Source organism: Aegilops tauschii, chromosome 5 (assembly GCF_002575655.3).
Source record: "Aegilops tauschii subsp. strangulata cultivar AL8/78 chromosome 5, Aet v6.0, whole genome shotgun sequence".
NCBI lineage: Eukaryota > Viridiplantae > Streptophyta > Magnoliopsida > Poales > Poaceae > Aegilops > Aegilops tauschii.
The window spans coordinates 17,828,278-17,849,140 of NC_053039.3; positions in this window are offsets into that span (position 1 = coordinate 17,828,278).

Below are 20,863 nucleotides of genomic sequence, written 5' to 3' on the forward strand. Positions count from 1 at the left end.
CCGGAGGTGAAGAATTATATATAGGAAGTCCAGTTTCGGCCATTGGGAAAGTTTCGGGGCTTACCGGTATTGTACCGGGACCACCGAAAGGGTCCCGGGGGTCCACCGGGTGGGGCCACCTATCCCGGAGGGCCCCGTGGGCTGAAAGTGGAAGGGAACCAGCCCCTAGTGGGCTGGGGCGCCCCCCCTTGGGCCTCCCCCCTGCGCCTAGGGTTGGGAACCCTAGGGGGGGAGTTCCCCCTTGCCTTGGGGGGCAAGGCAACCCCTTCCCCCCACTTGGCCGCCGCCCCCCCCCCCCCTTGGATCTGATCTCCAGGGCCGGTGCCCCCCCAGGGAGCCTATATAAAGGGGGGGGGGAGGGAGGGCAGAAAACAACAGCCTTGGGCGCCTCCCTCCTCCCCTGCAACACCTCTCTCTCTCTCGTAGAAGCTCGGCGTAGCCCTGCGGAGACCCGCTACATCCACCACCACGCCGTCGTGCTGCTGGATCTCCATCAACCTCTCCTTCCCCCTTGCGGGATCAAGAAGGAGGAGACGTCGCTGCACCGTACGTGTGTTGAACGCGGAGGTGCCGTCCGTTCGGCACTCGGTCATCGGTGATTTGGATCACGGCGAGTACGACTCCGTCATCCACGTTCATTGGAACGCTTCCGCTCGCGATCTACAAGGGTATGTAGATGCACTCCTTTCCCCTCGTTGCTAGTAGACTCCATAGATGCATCTTGGTGAGCATAGGAAAATTTTAAATTATGCTACGATTCCCAACAGTGGCATCATGAGCCAGGCCTATGCGTAGTTACTATGCACGAGTAGAACACAAAGCAGTTGTGGGCGTTGAGTTTGCCAATTCTTCTTGCCGCTACTAGTCGTTTCTTGTTTCGGCGGCATTGTAGGATGAAGCGGCCCGGACCGACCTTACACGTACGCTTACGTGAGACTGGTTCCACCGACTGACATGCACAAGTTGCATAAGGTGGCTAGCGGGTGTCTGTCTCTCCTACTTTAGTCGGAACAGATTCGATGAAAAGGGTCCTTATGATGGGTAAATAGAAATTGGCAAATCACGTTGTGGTCATACGTAGGTAAGAAAATGTTCTTGCTAGAAACCTACAAACCACGTAAAAACTTGCAACAACAATTAGAGGACGTCTAACTTGTTTTTGCAGCAAGTGATATATGTGATATGATATGGCCAGAAGATGTGATGAATGATATATGTGATGTATGAGATTGATCATATTCTTGTAATAGGAATCACGACTTGCATGTCGATGAGTATGACAACCGGCAGGAGCCATAGGAGTTGTCTTTATTATTTTGTATGACCTGCGTGTCATTGAATAACGCCATGTAAATTACTTTACTTTGTTGCTAAACACGTTAGCCATAGAAGTAGAAGTAATCGTTGGCGTGACAACTTCATGAAGACACAATGATGGAGATCATGGTGTCATGCCGGTGACAAAGATGATCATGGTGCTCCGAAGATGGAGATCAAAGGAGCATGATGATATTGGCCATATCATGTCACTATTTGATTGCATGTGATGTTTATCATGTTTTTGCATCTTATTTGCTTAGAGCGACGGTAGCAAGTAGGATGATCCCTTACAATAATTTCAAGAAAGTGTTCACCCTAACTGTGCACCGTTGCGAAGGTTCGTTGTTTCGAAGCACCACGTGCTGATCGGGTGTGATAGATTCTAACGTTCGAATACAACGGGTGTTGACGAGCCTAGCATGTACAGACATGGCCTCGGAACACACGCAACGCACTTAGGTTCACTTGACGAGCCTAGCATGTACAGACATGGCCTCGGAACACGGAGGACCGAAAGGTCGAGCATGAGTCATATAGAAGATAAGATCAACATGGAGATGTTCACCGATCTTGACTAGTCCGTCTCACGTGATGATCGGACACGGCCTAGTCGAATTCGGATCATGTTTCACTTAGATGACTAGAGGGATGTCTATCTGAGTGGGAGTTCATTAAATAATTTGATTATATGAACTTAATTATCATGAACTTAGTCTAAATCTTTACACTATGTATTGTAGATCAAATGGCCCACGTTGTCCTCAATTTCAACGCGTTCCTAGAGAAAACCAAGCTGAAAGATGATGGCAGCAACTATACGGACTGGGTCCGGAACCTGAGGATCATCCTCATAGCAGCCAATAAAGATTATGTCCTAGAAGTACCGCTAGGTGAAGCACCAATCCCTGAGAACCAAGACGTTATGAACGCTTGGCAGCAGCATGCTGATGATTACTCCCTCGTTCAGTGCGGCATGCTTTACAGCTTAGAACCGGGTCTCCAAAAGCGTTTTGAGAAACATGGAGCATATGAGATGTTCGAGGAGCTGAAACTGGTTTTTCAAGCTCATGCCCGGGTCGAGAGATATGATGTCTCCGACAAGTTCTTCAGCTGTAAAATGGAGGGGAACAGTTCTGTTAGTGAGCACATACTCAGAATGTCTAGGTTGCACAACCGCTTGTCTCAGCTGGGAGTTAATCTCCCGGATGACGCGGTCATTGACAGAATCCTCCAGTCGCTTCCACCAAGCTACAAGAGCTTTGTGATGAACTACAATATGCAGGGGATGGAAAAGACCATTCCTGAGGTATATTCAATGCTGAAATCAGCTGAGGTAGAGATCAGAAAAGAACATCAAGTGTTGATGGTGAATAAAACCACTAAGTTCAAGAAGGGCAAGGGTAAGAAGAACTTCAAGAAGGACGGCAAGGGAGTTGCCGCGCCCGGTAAGCCAGTTACCGGAAGAAGTCAAAGAATGGACCCAAGCCCGAGACGGAGTGCTTTTATTGCAAGGGAAGTGGTCACTGGAAGCGGAACTGCCCCAAATATTTAGCGGACAAGAAGAAGGCCGGCAACACCCAAGGTATATGTGATATACAAGTAATTGATGTGTACCTTACCAGTACTCGTAGTAGCTCCTGGGTATTTGATACCGGTGCGGTTGCTCATATTTGTAACTCAAAGCAGGAACTACGGAATAAACGGAGACTGGCAAAGGACGAGGTGACGATGCGCGTCGGGAATGGTTCCAAGGTCGATGTGATCGCCGTTGGCACGCTACCTCTGCATCTACCCACAGGATTAGTTTTAAACCTCAATAATTGTTATTTAGTGCCAGCTTTGAGCATGAACATTGTATCTGGATCTCGTTTAATTCGAGATGGCTACTCATTTAAATCTGAGAATAATGGTTGTTCTATTTATTTGAGAGATATGTTTTATGGTCATGCCCCGCTGGTCAATGGTTTATTTTTGATGAATCTCGAACGTGATGTTACACATGTTCATAGTGTGAATACCAAAAGATGTAAAGTTGATAACGATAGTCCCACATACTTGTGGCACTGCCGCCTTGGTCACATTGGTATCAAGCGCATGAAGAAGCTCCATGCAGATGGACTTTTGGAGTCTCTTGATTATGAATCATTTGACACGTGCGAACCATGCCTCATGGGTAAGATGACCAAGACTCCGTTCTCCGGAACAATGGAGCGAGCAACCAACTTATTGGAAATCATACATACCGATGTGTGTGGTCCAATGAGTGTTGAGGCTCGCGGAGGATATCGTTATGTTCTCACTCTCACTGATGATTTAAGTAGATATGGGTATGTCTACCTAATGAAACACAAGTCTGAAACCTTTGAAAAGTTCAAGGAATTTCAGAGTGAAGTCGAGAATCAACGTGACAGAAAAATAAAATTCTTACGATCAGATCGTGGTGGAGAATATTTAAGTCACGAATTTGGTACACACTTAAGGAAATGTGGAATAGTTTCCCAACTCACGCCGCCTGGAACACCTCAGAGAAATGGTGTGTCCGAATGTCGTAATCGCACTCTATTGGATATGGTGCGATCTATGATGGCTGTTACCGATTTACCGCTCTCATTTTGGGGTTATGCTTTAGAGACTGCCGCATTCACTTTAAATAGGGCACCGTCTAAATCTGTTGAGACGACACCGTATGAATTATGGTTTGGGAAGAAACCTAAGCTGTCGTTTCTAAAAGTTTGGGGATGCGATGCTTATGTCAAGAAACTTCAACCTGAAAAGCTCGAACCCAAATCGGAAAAATGCGTCTTCATAGGATACCCTAAGGGAACTATTGGGTATACCTTCTACCTCAGATCCGAAGGCAAGATCTTCGTTGCCAAGAACGGGTCCTTTCTAGAGAAGGAGTTTCTCTCGAAAGAATTGAGTGGGAGGAAAGTGGAACTTGATGAGGTGATAGTCACCCCTTCCGAACCGGAAAGTAGCGCAGCGCGGGAAAATGTTCCTGTGGTGCCTACACCGACTGCGGAGGAAGTTAATGATGATGATCATGAAGCTTCAGATCAAGTTGCTGAACTTCGTAGGTCCACAAGGACACGTTCCACACCAGAGTGGTACGGCAACCCTGTCCTGGAAATCATGTTGTTAGACAACGGTGAACCTTCGAACTATGAAGAAGCGATGGCGGGCCCGGATTCCGACAAATGGCTAGAAGCCATGAAATCCGAGATAGAATCCATGTATGAAAACAAAGTATGGACTTTGACTGACTTGCCCGATGAGCGGCGAGCCAGAGAAAACAAATAGATCTTTAAGAAGAAGACGGACGCAGATGGTAATGTGACCATCTACAAAGCTCGACTTGTCGCTAAGGGTTATCGACAAGTTCAAGGGGTTGACTACGATGAGACTTTCTCACCTGTAGCGAAGCTGAAGTCCGTCCGAATCATGTTAGCAATTGCTGCATACTATGATTATGAGATATGGCAGATGGACGTCAAAACGGCATTCCTTAACGGCTTCCTTAAGGAAGAGTTGTATATGATGCAGCCGGAAGGTTTTGTCGATCCTAAGAATGCTAACAAAGTATGCAAGCTCCAACGCTCGATCTATGGGCTGGTGCAAGCTTCTCGGAGTTGGAACATTCTCTTTGATGAGATGATCAAAGCGTTTGGGTTTACACAGACTTATGGAGAAGCCTGTGTTTACAAGAAAGTGAGTGGGAGCTCTGTAGCATTTCTCATATTATATGTGGATGACATACTATTGATGGGAAATGATATAGAATTCTTGGAAAGTATAAAGGCCTATTTGAATAAGTGTTTTTCAATGAAGGACCTTGGAGAAGCTGCTTATATATTAGGCATCAAGATCTATAGAGATAGATCAAGACGCCTCATTGGTCTTTCACAGAGTACATACCTTGACAAGATATTGAAGAAGTTCAATATGGATCAGTCCAAGAAGGGGTTCTTGCCTGTATTGCAAGGTGTGCAATTGAGCACGGCTCAATGCCCGACCACGGCAGAAGATATAGAACAGATGAGTGTCATCCCCTATGCCTCGGCCATAGGGTCTATTATGTATGCCATGCTGTGTACCAGACCTGATATAAACCTTGCCGTAAGTTTGGTAGGAAGGTACCAAAGTAATCCCGGCAAGGAACACTGGACAGCGGTCAAGAATATCCTGAAGTACCTGAAGAGGACTAAGGATATGTTTCTCGTTTATGGAGGTGACGAAGAGCTCGTCATAAAGGGTTACGTCGACGCTAGCTTCGACACAGATCTGGATGACTCGAAGTCACAAACCGGATACGTGTATATTTTGAATAGAGGAGCAGTAAGCTGGTGCAGTTGCAAGCAAAGCGTCGTGGCGGGATCTACATGTGAAGCAGAGTACATGGCAGCCTCAGAGGCAGCACAGGAAGCAGTCTGGATGAAGGAGTTCATTACCGACCTAGGGGTGATTCCAAATGCGTCGGGCCCAATGACTCTCTTCTGTGACAACACTGGAGCTATTGCCCTTGCGAAGGAGCCCAGGTTTCACAGGAAGACCAGGCATATCAAGCGTCGCTTCAACTCCATTCGTGAAAGTGTTCAAAATGGAGACATAGATATTTGTAAAGTACACACGGACCTGAATGTAGCAGATCCGTTGACTAAACCTCTCCCTAGGGCAAAACATGATCAACACCAGGACGCAATGGGTGTTCGATTCATCACAATGTAACTAGATTATTGACTCTAGTGCAAGTGGGAGACTGTTGGAAATATTCCCTAGAGGCAATAATAAATGGTTATTATTATATTTATTTGTTCATGGTAATTGTCTATTATTCATGCTATAATTGTATTGTCCGGAAATCGTGATACATGTGTGAATACATAGACCACAACCTGTCCCTAGTAAGCCTCTAGTTGACTAGCTCGTTAATCAACAGATAGTCACGGTTTCCTGACTATGGACATTGGATGTCATTGATAACGGGATCACATCATTAGGAGAATGATGTGATGGACAAGACCCAGTCCTAAGCATAGCATAAAAGATCGTGTAGTTTCGTTTGCTAGAGCTTTTCCAATGTCAAGTATCTTTTCCTTAGACCATGAGATCGTGCAACTCCCGGATACCGTAGGAGTGCTTTGGGTGTGCCAAACGTCACAACGTAACTGGGTGACTATAAAGGTGCATTACGGGTATCTCCGAAAGTGTCTGTTGGGTTGGCACGGATCGAGACTGGGATTTGTCGCTCCGTGTGACGGAGAGGTATCTCTGGGCCCACTCGGTAATGCATCATCATAATGAGCTCAATGTGACTAAGGCGTTAGTCACGGGATCATGCATTGCGGTACGAGTAAAGAGACTTGCCGGTAATGAGATTGAACAAGGTATTGGGATACCGACGATCGAATCTCGGGCAAGTAACATACTGATTGACAAAGGGAATTGCATACGGATTGATTGAATCCTCGACACCGTGGTTCATCCGATGAGATCATCGTGGAGCATGTGGGAGCCAACATGGGTATCCAGATCCCGCTGTTGGTTATTGACCGGAGAGGCGTCTCGGTCATGTCTGCTTGTCTCCCGAACCCGTAGGGTCTACACACTTAAGGTCCGGTGACGCTAGGGTTGTAGAGATATATGTATGGCGAAACCCGAAAGTTGTTCGGAGTCCCGGATGAGATCCTGGACGTCACGAGAGGTTCCGGAATGGTCCGGAGGTGAAAAATTATATATAGGAAGTCCAGTTTCCGGGGTTACCGGTATTGTACCGGGACCACCGGAAGGGTCCCGGGGGTCCACCGGGTGGGGCCACCTATCCCGGAGGGCCCCGTGGGCTGAAAGTGGAAGGGAACCAGCCCCTAGTGGGCTGGGGCGCCCCCCCTTGGGCCTCCCCCCTGCGCCTAGGGTTGGGAACCCTAGGGGGGAGTTCCCCCTTGCCTTGGGGGGCAAGGCAACCCCTTCCCCCACTTGGCCGCCGCCCCCCCCCCCTTGGATCTGATCTCCAGGGCCGGCGCCCCCCCAGGGAGCCTATATAAAGGGGGGGAGGGAGGGCAGAAAACAACAGCCTTGGGCGCCTCCCTCCTCCCCTGCAACACCTCTCTCTCTCTCTCGTAGAAGCTCGGCGTAGCCCTGCGGAGACCCGCTACATCCACCACCACGCCGTCGTGCTGCTGGATCTCCATCAACCTCTCCTTCCCCCTTGCTGGATCAAGAAGGAGGAGACGTCGCTGCACCGTACGTGTGTTGAACGCGGAGGTGCCGTCCGTTCGGCACTCGGTCATCGGTGATTTGGATCACGGCGAGTACGACTCCGTCATCCACGTTCATTGGAACGCTTCCGCTCGCGATCTACAAGGGTATGTAGATGCACTCCTTTCCCCTCGTTGCTAGTAGACTCCATAGATGCATCTTGGTGAGCGTAGGAAAATTTTAAATTATGCTACGATTCCCAACAGCCGCCGCCCGGCTACTTCGAGTGCCGGGCCGCACTCATCGCCAAGGCTGCCAACGCCGCGGCCGCTTCTCTCTCGGCCCTCACCATAGCTCCACAAAACTACCCTGCACCCATCCTTGCCGCACCAATATCTCTTGCTGACACAATCTCCGACGTCAGCCCCTACATCCCCATAGTTCTTCATCTCGCCGCCCACAACTACTACCATTGGAGACATCTCTTCGATCTCCACCTCGGCCGCTGCAACCTGCGCTCGCATGTCGCCGCCAACTGTCTTCCCCGCCCCGACGATCCACAATGGTTGAAAGACGATCTCGCGATCGTCCAGTGGTTCTACACCCGCATCACCACCGAGATCTTCAACATGCTCGATCACGACGGCGCCACCGCTGCCAACATCTGGCACTCCCTCCGTCAGCTCCTCCAAAGCAACACCGACGCTCGGAAAAACGCTCTCCACACCGAGCTTCGCAATATGGTGCAAGGAGACGCCCCGGTGAACCTGTTCTGCCAGCGCGTTAAGACCATTGGCGATGAGCTCCGCGAACTCGGCGATACAGTTAGCGACTCACAGATAATCAATATCGTCGGCGGCGGCCTCAGCGAAGACTTTGACAAGCAAGCCTCGTTCATACCGATGATACGGCCCCCTCCTACCTTCGCTGAAGTACGTTCCTTGCTACAACTCGCGGCGGAAACACAAGCTCGCAAGGACTCTCGCCCCAAGGTCTTTCATGCTGCGGCTCGTCCTCCTCTGTCGTCTACACCAGCGCCGCCTTCCAGGCCGGCTCCTGCCACCGGGCCGTCCGCATCGTCATCTGTTGAACCGCCCCCAGGCTGGCGTCCTAGTCCGAACTACCGCGGCAAAAACCCTATCTACAGGCCGCCGCCGACTCGTTCGGTTCCGCCTACGACATCACCAGCACCGAGTCCTGCACCACCCACCAGTGCTCCATCTGCGGTTGCATGGCGGCCTCCTCATGATCCTTGGACGGGGCTTGTTCAAGCATGGCCCATGCCCTGGTCCGCTCCGTCCACCCTCGGTGTTCCGCCAGCATACTCAGGTGCCTGGAAACCCGGCCTTCGGCCGCCTACTGGTGCTCCCGGGGTTCTCAACCCCCGACAGCCAGCCAATGCCTATCACGCTGCCCCGACGTATGCTCCTTATGGTCATTACAGCACCGACGGCGGCGCCTACTACACACCTCAGCCGGCTCTGCTCCCGACGCCACCCCCACCACAGCCGGCCAATGCCTACTACACTCCCCAGCCGGCCCTACTGCCTTCACCATCGTATCCGCCGGCACTGCTTCCGACGCCACCCTCACCTGCGACGCCGAGCTGGGATCAAGCTGCCTTTCTCCAGGCCATGAATAACTTTGCTGCACAAGGAAACTCAGGTACAGATTGGATCTTTGATTCAGGGGCCTCTAGTCATATGTCTGCATCTAGTAATTGCTTATCTTCTTGCACTAAATCTCCTTTCCCTTTCATTATCCTTGGAGATGGATCATCTATTCCTATATATTGTGTTGGTCAGGCTCAACTTCCCTCTTCCACCAAACCTCTTTTACTTCGCGATGTTCTAGTTGCACCCGCCCTCATTAAAAATCTTATCTCTGTTCACCAATTTACTTGCGACAATCTAGTTTCGGCTGAATTTGACCCTTTTGGTCTATGTGTGAAGGATTACCTGACCAAGGCCGAGATCGCTCGCTTCAATAGCTCCGGTGATCTTTATTCTCTTAATGGAGTTCCTGCCGCCACCCCTCCAACATCCATGCTGGCCTCCGTCGATCTCTGGTATCGTCGCTTGGGCCATCACAACCCCGCCGTCTTAGCTTCTATGCTTAGTGAATTTACCATACCATGTAATAGGGACTCTCATAATTCTGTGTTTTGCAAGTCTTGTCAATTAGGCAAACATGTGCGTCTTCCCTTTAGTTCCTCTAGTTCTTGTAGCACTTATCCCTTTGAATTAATACATTGTGATTTATGGACCTCTCCCATTGCAAGTGTTTCGGGTTTTAAATACTACCTTGTTATCCTAGATGATTTCACCCACTTTGTCTGGACTTTTCCTCTACGCAACAAATCCGAGGTACATTCTCTTTTCCTTAATTTTCAACGCTATGTGTCTGTTCACTTCTTCCTCCCAATTCGCTTTATCCAATGTGACAATGGTCGCGAGTTTGATAACATTAAAAATCGTACTTTCTTCTTACAACATGGCATCCTGCTTAGGTTCTCATGTCCCTACACCTCCCCTCAAAATGGTAAAGCAGAACGCTCTCTTCGCACCCTCAATGATATAGTTCACACTCTCCTCATTCAATCATCTATGCCTCCCAAGTTTTGGGCTGAAGCCCTACACATGGCCACCTTCCTTCTAAATATTCGACCTTCTAAAACTAAACCCAACACTACTCCCTATTATTCCCTCTTTCTTTCCCACCCCGACTACTCCGCGGTTCGTGTTTTCGGTTGTCTCTGTTTTCTCAATGCCTACGTCACTTCTGCAAATAAATTGTCACCACGCTCTATCCCATGTGCTTTTCTCGGCTTCTCTGACGAGCACAAAGGCTATCGCTGTCTCGACCTTCACACCGGACACGTTCATGTCTCTCGTCATGTCACGTTTGCTGAGCACATTTTTCCTTTCACACAACGCACTACTACACCATCCAACACCCCTAGCTCCGCAAACACCCCCTCTCCCCGTCCTTTCCAACTATATACTCCCCTACCTGCCGAACACAACTTATCACCACCACCATTAACACCCACCATAGCCAATCCCAACCATACACTCACCCCACCCAAGACGTCCCCAACACCCTCGACCCCTGCTCCCTCCCCAACACCCCCGGCCCCTCCTCCCACTCCACCACCCAGCCCTGCTCCCACTCCACCACCCAGCCCTACTCCTTCGTCCGACTCTTCCGCTGTGCCGGACTCACCAGTACCCACCTTACCCCCTCGTGCTATTCCTACAGCAGCCCCGATTAATGATCATCGCATGCGTACTAGGGCCAAATCAGGATTTCATCAACCCCAAGACCGCCTAAACCTTCATACCTCTCTCTCACTTCTCTTCCAAAGAATTACAAAACTGCTCTACTTGATCCCAATTGGGCCGCTGCCATGCAAGAAGAATATAATGCTTTACTTCAAAACAACACCTGGCAACTTGTTCCTCGTCCTCCCAATACAAATATTGTTTCTGGCAAATGGATTTTTCGCCAAAAGTTCCACTCCGATGGGAGCCTCTCACGATATAAAGCCAGGTGGGTTTGTCGTGGCTTTTCTCAGCAACAAGGAATTGATTACGAAGAAACCTTCTCTCCTGTTGTTAAACCTAGCACCATTCGCACCGTTCTTAGTGTTGCTCTCTCCTCTTCATGGACCATTCACCAACTTGATGTGAAAAATGCTTTCCTCCATGGTTCCCTTCAAGAAACTGTCTACTGCCAGCAACCTCTGGGTTTTGAAAATCCATCCTTTCCAACTCATGTATGTCTTGTTCAGAAATCTCTCTACGGTCTTAAACAGGCCCCACGAGTTTGGTTTCAACGCTTCTCCTCCTTCATTCAAACAATAGGCTTCACTCCATCTCTCTCCGACACCTCTCTTTTTGTGTATCATCAAACTTCTGACACTGCCTATTTACTTCTCTATGTAGATGATATCATTCTTACCGCCTCCTCTCAAAAGTTCTTAGATCATATTGTCTCTCTTCTTAGATCTGAATTTTCTATGACTGACCTAGGACTCCTTCATCATTTCTTAGGCATTGCTGTTGTTCGATATTCCTCCAGCCTTTTTCTTTCCCAACGCCAGTATATTCTTGATCTTCTTAATCGTGCTGGTATGCTTGACTGTCAATCAGCTCGCACTCCTGTCGATACTAGTTTTAAACTTTCGGCTACCGGTGAACCCTTTTCCGATCCTACTCTCTATCGTAGCCTAACAGGTGCTCTCCAATATCTCACCATTACTCGTCCTGAAATCTCTTTTGCTGTTCAACAAGCATGTCTCTATATGCATGATCCCCGGGTTCCTCACTATAATCATGTTAAACGCATTCTTCGGTATTTAAAAGGAACTCTCAATCATGGTCTCCACCTCAATAATTCTTCTCCAAACTCGCTTACCGCATACTCTGATGCAGACTGGGCTGGTTGTCCTGACACTCGAAGGTCCACTTCTGGTTTTTGTGTTTTTCTTGGTAACAATTTGATTTCTTGGTCTTCGAAAAGACAGGTTACAGTCTCACGTTCGTCGGCCGAGGCTGAGTATCGCGCTGTGGCACATGCCGTTGCAGATACAATCTGGATTCGGCAGTTACTCTCCGAGCTACATAGGCCTATTGAGCAGGCCACTATTGTCTACTGTGACAACATATCAGCAGTCTACATGACCAGCAATCCAGTTCAACACCGACGCACAAAGCATATTGAGATTGATATTCATTTTGTTCGTGAAAAGGTTGCTCTTGGTCAGGTTCGGGTGCTTCATGTTCCCTCTACGGCTCAGTTTGCTGACATTTTCACCAAGGCACTGCCTACTAAGCCGTTTCAAGATATCTGTTTCAGTCTCAACGTCGTCGAGCCTGCCGTTGATACTGCGGGGGGATGTTAGAGTAGTCATTATAGTATACGACTTCTAGTCCAAGTCAGTTTTGTACCCCTACCCCAAGTCGGTTTGTACCCTCTTATATACTCTTGTATGCCGCACCAAATCATAAATAAGCAACAGTTTTATTCAGCTTTCAGCCAGGACAAGGGCGGTAAGGCACCCCCATGCCCTCTCCCCATTCTTCTTTCCCTCTCTGAGCTTGATCTGTTGATGCATTTCCTCCTCCCTGAATCACCTCTTGGACTTTGCAGGAGGAGCATGAGCTGCACATTTGGATGAAGGTGTCGAATCGTCTAAGGTGCCATGACATGGACGTCGTCTTGGCCGCCGGCGTGCTGTTGAAGGAGGTATTTTTTTCTGGTCCCTTGCTTGGCCCTCTACTATCTTTGCCTAGATCTGATGCTTTTCTAGGGAGAATTAAATCAGATTATTAACTTATTTTATTTCAGGGAGATGTATTAATTTGATTTTTTTGTTGCAAGATTCTTTCTGGTGATCCTGACATTGTTGCATATGAATCTTCATTTTTGGAAGCAGCTGGCTGCAAGGATTTCGTAGATGCTATATTCTCGAGTGGTGAGGTGTTCAGAAAGTAAAGCTTTCAATGAAGTTGTTATAGTGTCAAGTTCCTAACCTAAAATGTGGAGGTTCGTGCATTAACATCTCAGGTTAGGAACATTCTTTTGATTTTCCCCTTATGTTTCATTTGTTTGATTTGGCCATCAGATAGCATAATTATATCTAAGGATCACTGCGGCCTCTGGTTTGGCTTCTAGACCGGCGGCAGCCTCTGCGCGTGGACAACTTGCATCCATCGTCGTCACAATTGATGCCTGCTCAAAGGTGAAGGCCACACATCGCCATCACTGGGAGGAGTGTCATACTGGATACTCAGAAGGTACCTCTTATCTACTGAAGAACACATGCTGCACTTCTATATGCTAATAAGGTATGTTCCTGTTTTCAGAAGAAAAATAATAATAATCTCATGTATATCGGCCCTCTTGCTTTTTCCATGATTCGGATGTATAAGAAATGTTGATGCACATGCACTTAGGATGGACGCAATAGTTCTCATGAACCATGAAAGTTGTATGCGCCTTAGTTCTATGTAAAGATTTGTTTTTCTCTAAGGCATCCACCTTAGTTATAAAGATTTGTTTTTCTCTAAGGCATCCACCGTGACCTATCGTTGATGGAAGCAGTAACATCTCTTCTGTCAGTGCTAATGGCAGTAGCTTCATTTAGTATGGTTTGGTTTCTTACAAAGGTGAAATTCACAAATCAGTTAAAACTGGTGATTGCTTCTGGAACATACTTATACATCACAAGCCATTCACATTATAGGTTCATTTTTTTCGACAAAACATTATAGGTTCATCTTTAACCCTCTTAAAGATGAAAATGCCATTTCCTTTTGAGAATATCTTCAGACAACAGAATATCGTTGTCTATTTTGCTGAGAGAGAAATCATCTGATTGTATTGTGGAAATCTGTGATAACAGGAGATAGTGAGATACTTTGGTTGATTACTTTGGATCTTAATAGTACGCAGACTGTAAATAAGAAGATGGCAAGAGAAATGCAGCATTGCCAGATTAATTTGGTAGTTCTGCACCTTTACTCCTGCTTCTTTCCAGGGAATGCTTAATTGATGGTTCTGCACAAGTGAAACCAGCTGAGTCTATTGTTTGGAGAAAAAATTATACTTGCTGGGAAGAGGAGCTGAAGTAGAAGAGTAGCATGGATGTGCCTTGGTGCGTTCTAACATCTATTTTTCCTAAGCATTTTGCTAAATGGCCACATGTAATTAAGTGAGATTGATTTATACATAGGTACTCAATGTTGACTTTGTTGTGGATAAAAGGATCTATGTACTGTTTGAGGTTAGGGATCATCTGCCTGTACACCAACTATCTAATGATCTATTTTACCACTAACTACAATGAGATGGTGTAAATGCTGATGCTTGAGCCTTTCATAGAATGGACTTATGTTAAGTACCTGTACTATGATTTTAACCTACAAAATGTGGAACATACAGAAACATTACTACCATGTATCATTTAATTTTGTGTGTGTTTTATAGTGAACCATTACTATTAGATGTGTTTTCTTCTCCCACCTCTTTTAGAATTTTGTTTCCATATCTGCTCCTGTTTTATATTTTGTATAGACTTTTGAACTTGCAGAGGCTAGAACGGAAATGAAACAGATGGGGATTAAACCTGTGCATCAACTATACCTTTCTTACCTTGCTTTTAGTATATACTGGAGTTTTTTAGACGTTGGGCCACAGTGCTTAACAAGTCAATTCTACAAAAGCATCCAAACTTTATGTCATGCTGCTTTTGAACCGAACTAAATACTTATACTTTGTCATGGGCATGCAGATTACTAAAGTTATTATGCTAAATATGCTAAGCTTCTGTCACAATGATAATATATCTGGCACACATGCTTAGCCACAAAATTTAGGGCCCGGCAACGCGCGCCAAGGCGCGCTATTGGTCTAGTAAACATACAGCCCGGCGGGACGCTAGCTCCCTCGATCAATCCACCAACAACACACGCCTCTTCGGTCCACTTCCATTCCCTTGATGGCACATCCGGGGGATCCTCTCCTCGACTTGTGGACACAGATGGAATTGGCCATCCAGGAGGTTGTGCAGCTGCACTTGAGACATGAAGGAGCTTAGAGCAGCTCCAGCCGCGTCCCCAACAGCCCCCAGGTCATTTTTTAGCGCCGGCGCCCAAAAAACGGCCTAGTAGCGCTCCAGATGCCTGTTTTTTGCTGGTTTGGGCCGAAACTGGCGCCGGCGGGCGCCGGGGGCGCCGAGGAAACCGATTTTGGCGCGAGGGGCGCCAGGGAAACCGATTTTGGCACGAACGAGAATGGGCCCGCCGAGTCAGCAACATGCCGCCTCGTCATCCTCATCGCCTCGGTTCCTGCGGGAATTAATGCCAAGGCTGCCGCGCCGGTCAGCCTCCATTGATGCCTCACGGGCGGCGCAGTGAAGGCGCCGCGACGCGCGTCCCGCCCGCTCCCGCCACGCGTCGCCCGGAATGCGGGTTCTCATCGCCCCGCTTCGGCTATAAAAGCCGACCTCCCCGCCGGTGAACGCCACAGTCACCACAACTCGCCTTCTCTCGCCTCATCTCACCACAGAAGCAACTCTCCCCCCCCCCCCCCCTCTTCCCTCGCCGACGAGCAACGGCTGAGCGGTACCCCGGCGACTCCGCGGCGGCGAACGGCTTCGGCCGACGCCATCTCCACAAGGACGAAGCACGCCTCCTCTACGAGGCCGACTATCCGGCGCCCCTAGACATGCGGGTGCCGGGCTCGCGGTGCCCCCTGTGCCCACCGGGGCTCAACGGCGGGCCGAGATCGCCCGCTTCCGCTTGGCGTTGTCGGGGGCGCAACAAAATGAGCCGAGGTACACTGCCGATAGCCACACGTTGTGGACGATGTACTTCGAGCGCCGCCGCGAAGACCAGATCGCCTCCGCCAAAGGCATCATCCCCCGCGGCCACCTCAATGCCGACGGACGGCGCAAGTGGTTGGGCGTCCCTGGCCACACCCTCGAGGCCGTCCTCGACCACATCGAGACCGGTAACACGCTGCGCCTCGAGTACCCGGCGCGCCCATCCTTCTCTCACCGCCGTGGTAGTTCCTGGACGCCGCGGCGAATGGAGGCGGTGACCTCCTCATCATCGGGCTCCGGTTCGCTCTCCTCCAGGTCGCCGGTGCTCCGCCCCGTCAAGCCGGAGCCGCAGGAGACGCCGCTTGGGCGCCGCACCGGCAGCGGCACACTCGTCATCAACGAGGGCGGCCGCCCCTCCCCGCGTTCCCTCCGCCTAGTCCGGCCGAAGACCGAGCCGGGGCTGCTCCCGTGAAGCCGGAGCACGCGGAGATGGCCGCCAACGACGAGACCGCCCTTAAGTGGGCGAAGGCGGACTACGTCCGCTAGCAGGTGGCGCGCCAACGCCGGGCCTACGAGGAGATCAAGGCCCAGTGCCGCGGACGCGAGGAGGGCGGCGTCGTCGTCCTCGACAGCGACGAGGAGGACGAGCCCGGGCCTTCCAATCCCCCGCGTGTCGGCGACCCTGGTAAGGGGTGCAGTAGGGACGGCGGCGGCTCCAACGGGACACAAGGCGGCGACAACGACGACGACGGCGGCGTCGACTACACCTAGTTCTACACGCTCCTCGGCATCTAGAGGGCGGGCGGCGGCCGCATCGTAGTTTGTATTTTTTTAACATAGAAAGGCGCACAAAGCGCCAACCAATACATTCAGCTCAGTAACATCTTACAGCGTGAATTACATAGCCCTGGAAATTGAAATTAGACAGGAGAGAAACAACAGGGCATAGCATGTTTGTATGAGCTGAAGCAAAACAACTAGTGTCAGGTTCTGGTAAACTTCTAAGAACCTGATGAGCCACATTATGAGAAATACCATTGATCTCTCTTGATATGTGATACACCTGTGCTTGGAGATCATTTGTAAAGGAGAAAAATTCAGCTAGAGAAGTTCTGATGGTCCAAGGGGTGGAATCTGCCAATACACTTCTTGCCGCCGCTGCTTTTGCCAAAGAGAGGCAATCAGTAAGAAAAGTAGGCCTAGAGATCTGAAGTCTACGGGCGACTTGAGCTGCAAAAAGCAAAGCAAGAGCTTCCGCTTGAAGTGGCGAGCTGGTGTTGTGGGTAGAAGCTTGAATTTGCACGTTCACTTCCGCTTGGTCCTGAAAAAAACTGAGAAACACTCCTACTCCTGTAGTTGTTGTGCCATGTGGTACTCCTGGAACCTTTGCACATTTAAAAGCAGCATCAGAATAATTTTTTGCTACAGATATAAGAAGATCAGATTTGAGAGTGTGCCCTTGAGCAGGAATAACACAACTATTTCCTTGGTGATGAACTTGATCAATAGCTTGTGCCTGATTAGAAGAAATTGACACAGTCGTATATTGGTCAGACAAAGCTTTTGCAGCAGTGTGAACATGATGAGGTTGAGAATTGCGCCTGTCAAAAAGCTTATCATTTCTGGCTTTCCATATGCACCACGTAAAATTTAGTATGTTAGGTATAGATGCATGAGGATGATTCATATTTAGTAAACTGAGAATAATACTGTGCATAGAGAAATGATTTTGAACCAAGCCATCAGATCTAATATACCAAGGGTGGCCAAACCAGGCTCTAGCAAAATCGCAAAGAAAAAAGAGATGCATTTCATTTTCATCCTCACCACACCTGCAACATGATTTAGAAATGTGAATTGAAAAGCGGCCCGCTCGCAAACCTGTAGGAAGAGCTTTTCGAAGAAGTCTCCATGCAAAAGTTTGAACACGGGGTGCAATCAACTTTTGCTTCCAAACCTGAGTGAGAAGATTTTTAACCTGCAAAGATAGTTGAGAGGGAGTATTCCTGGGAATGCTTTGAATATCCTGCAAGCACAATTTATAAGTGGATTTAGAAGTGCATTTGCCACTCAGAGCGAGGTCCCAACAAAGAATATCTGGGCAGTCATCCTGAATGATGGAGGTTTGTGTAATAGAAGTAGCCATAGGCTCTTGGAAAAGAGAATGAATAAGATTGTTGTTCCAAGTTTTTTGCCCAGGAAGCCATAGATCCTTAACCTGAGCAGGATAAATAAAGCCAGGTGGCTGAATGATGAGATGATTATGAATAGTGGACCAGGAAGAACACCATGGGGAACTCCAGAGGGAAGTATTCCCCTGAGTAATTTGGTAGAAAGAGTGGGCTTTTAACTTGGGAAGCATTTTGAGAATGGAAGACCAATAAGCAGATTTTGGAACAGTGGAAGTAGCAGTCCAAATGGAAGAGTTCGAAAAGTATTTGGATTTGAGCACAAGGTACAAATAAGAGTTAGGAGCATCTGCAAGTCTCCAAGCTGAAGCAAGAATAAGGCCTTCATTAATGGCTTGGAGGTTTCTAATACCTAACCCTCCTTCATTCTTAGCTGTACAAATGTCCTTCCAAGCTCTGAGACAAAGACTTCTGTTTGAATTATTATCCCTGATTCCTGTCCACCAAAAGTTTCTAATAATAGCGATGAGTTTAGCAATAAACTTTTTGTGAACAAAATGTTTGACATGTAGTAAACAGGAATGGCTGAAAAGACGGATCTAATGAGTTCCAGTCTAGCTGCATGAGAGAGCATGTTAGCCTTATAAGCAGGAAGCTTAGCCATAAATTTGTCAAGAACAAAGTTATAAGCAACAACTCTATTTTTTGCAGGAAGAATGAAAGGGTGCCCCAAATGAGTAAAGCTGTTATCCATGGAAGGAACAGTTAGGAGTTTGACATGAAATAACACAAAAATGATGAATAATTTGAGCCATAGTGTTAACTTCAGATGTATTAGCTTGTCCACAAACCAGAAGATCATCTGCAAAAAGAAGAGAGTGAACAGGAGGGCAGTTTGGTCCAAGAGAAATACCCTGAAGATGGCTAGCAGCCATGGCATCATTAAGTGCAAGAGACAATTCATTTATAGCTAGAACAAAAAGATAAGGAGACAGAGGGCAACCCTGACGAATCCCTCTATGACTTCTAAATTTATGAGAAGGCTGGCCATTAATGATGACAGAGAAAGTAGGTGTGGAAATGCAGGCATAGATCAAGTTTATAAAATGATCATGTAGCCCTTTACGAGCCAGAGCAGAGACAATGAAGTTCCATTCAAGGCGATCAAAAGCTTTAGCCAAGTCAATTTTAAGCATGAAAGCATGATGTTCCCAAGATTTGAGAGCAAAAGAATGGGTGATCTCTTGGGCAATAATAATGTTGTCACTAATTCTACGACCTTCAATAAAAGCTTGTTGAGCATGGTCGATATAATCAGGCAAATGACGTTTTAGCCTATTAGCTAAGGATTTAGCAATGATGGTATAAACAACGTTGCAAAGACTAATAGGTCTAAAATCCATGGGAACTTGAGGAACTAGCTTCTTAGGAATGAGAGCGATATTAGTATCACTAATATGAGGAGGTAATAACCTGATTTGTAGAAGCTGACTACCAAATCTCAGTGACTTCATCGCCAATCTAGTCCCAAGAAGCAAGGTAAAACTCCACATTGGAGCCATCTGGGCCCGGCGATGCGTTTAGCTTCATATCCTTGAGAATCTGCAAGATTTCCTGTTTATCGTAGTTTGTATGTTTTCTGTTTTTTATACAAATTTCGATGAAAAACCACCGAGTTTGTGCCAAATTCATATCAGATCGCCGAGTTTGTGTGATTTTAGGGGCGACCTGGGGGCGACAACCAGGAATGCAATCACCCCACGCCGAAAGCAAATGCCGATTCGGCCCCAGACGGCGCTTTTTCGACGTCCTGGGGGGGCGAACGGCTAGAGATGCTCTTACCCAGTCGATGGTGGATTTGTACGTCCAGATTTGGGCCGGGCCCCCACAGTAGAGATTGTCGATGCAGATGGATAGCTTGAGTGCCACGACCATGTCCACAAGTATCTCCATTATATTGCCATGGTCGTGTCCTTATATAGCGTTAGTTGTGGTCCTGCGGGTGCCCAGGGCCATGTCTGTGGGCGGTAGCGTTGCCCGTGTCATCCCCAGTGGGCGTGGTTATTTCAGGGTCGGACGCTGTGGGAGACTGGGAGTGGTCGCTCTCACTGTTATATTTAGTTTTTGTTATTCTATAGAGCGTTGATATACAAATGACAGCTGGACGATTTGAAGACGACACAACATATCCCACTGTCCATTGGAAAGGTAAAACTGCACAACACCGTTAGATAAGCCATCGTTCTAGAATCGTGAGAGCAATTGTCGTGTGTGACGTAATTTCGTATTCTATATGATGTAAGTAGCTGCGCGACAAAAAATTTCGCCCCTACCTATTGGAGTGAAATTGAAGTTCATGAATTTGTTGCTCGCATAGATTCCTTTGCATTCGTTGGTCGGAGTCGAATATGCATTATGTGCACCGTACTCGAGGGGCGCCAACCATCTGTGATTCCATTTCGTTTGTCTGGAAATCCTTGACTACTGCACTTAGAAGGCACTGTGGTCGTGCGTCCGGTCATGTATTAGTTTAATAACAATGTTGTATTTACATTTAAACGTTCGTTTGTTTTGCTTTTCTGTGAGGCGGTCTAGCGTTCTACTCATGTGATTATGCAAATGTGTGTGACCCTTGTGCAAGCGGCTAAAACACCCTTTGTGTATGGCTGGACCATGTCTAAGTGCATCCGTAAGATATTGTTGCATATGACTTTTTTATCCTTTTAGCTGCAATTTGCCATTGCGCTCTTAAAAGGCATGTTTTGGGACCCGTGTGTGGTTTTTTGAGCGTTGCCCGGACATTGATGTTAGAAGTATATAATTGGGTTTAAGTTAGAGATAAGGAAATAAAGATAGAATATGTTTAAACCGTGTAACTTGTCTTGTACTAAAT